Genomic DNA, 1101 nt, shown 5'->3' with positions numbered 1-1101 from the left:
ACACACACACACACACACACACACACACACACACACACACACACACACACACACACACACACACAGACAGACATATATTAGGCCTCTCACAGTAAGCAATAAATCAACTAATTGCTTGATAAACTCAATAACTTCCACTTGCATGATTTCTCTCTTTTTCAAACAAGACTGGATGACAAAAATCTTCAGCCTGGTGCTTTGAGCTCAACTTCCCATTTTTATGAAGAACAGTTTTGTTTACAGAGACTCCATAATTCATCTTATTTGTTGCTTCTGTTGTTTATTTATTTTGTATAAAATGTCTTCCAGTTCCAGTGTTAAATGTTCATTAGAATTAAAAGTTTATTGATCTTTGAGAATGTGTTCCTGCATTATTATGCCATTACCATTATAATACGTGAAAATGGTCTCAAAACAACAATATATATATTTTTTATCGCAATAACTTCTGGGACAATTTATTGTCCAGTAAAATTTGTTATTTTGAAAGGCATAATGTAGTTTTATCACCCATTTAATAAGCATTACCACTTCCACATCAAAACCATGGGGTAAGAGTTTTTGTCTGTTTTTTTTTTAAATCAAAAAGTCAAAAAAGAAACATATCAAACATTTAAACAAGGAGATGTAATCAAAATGATTTCTTAAAAAAAACAACACTTTTTTCACCCCAACAAATAGAGCATAAGTACAAATCTCCAACGCTGGACGAAAAGTGGGATTTTCGACAGCTATTGACACCTTGTTCTGCCGTGCGCATGGAGATTGAGGGCTTTCGGCAAGAGGTTTTTGTCAGCGTGGAAAATGGTAGAGCACTGCCAAAAATGGTCAAAAACGCTGTGGGTCCTCGTTCCCCTATCATTTCCCTCCCCTTGTGCCTGGCAGAGGTTTTCGTATTTAAATGAAGTTGCTGAGAGCCATGAAAACGCTAATCAACTGGTGAGCACCGGCCTTTTGACTCTCATTCCTGTTGTAGCTAACCCATTATTTTCTGTTCACCATTCAGGTCTCCTCATTAACATGAACACGGAGAAGTAAGAAAGAACATTTTGTCATTGCCTATATTTTGTTTTGTCTAAGGCAGTGGTTCTTAACCTGGGT

Source organism: Poecilia latipinna, unplaced genomic scaffold (assembly GCF_001443285.1).
Source record: "Poecilia latipinna isolate Pla-1442-1.1 unplaced genomic scaffold, P_latipinna-1.0 Scaffold2232, whole genome shotgun sequence".
In the NCBI taxonomy this organism is placed as follows: domain Eukaryota; kingdom Metazoa; phylum Chordata; class Actinopteri; order Cyprinodontiformes; family Poeciliidae; genus Poecilia; species Poecilia latipinna.
Note: the sequence above shows the minus strand (reverse complement) of the source record.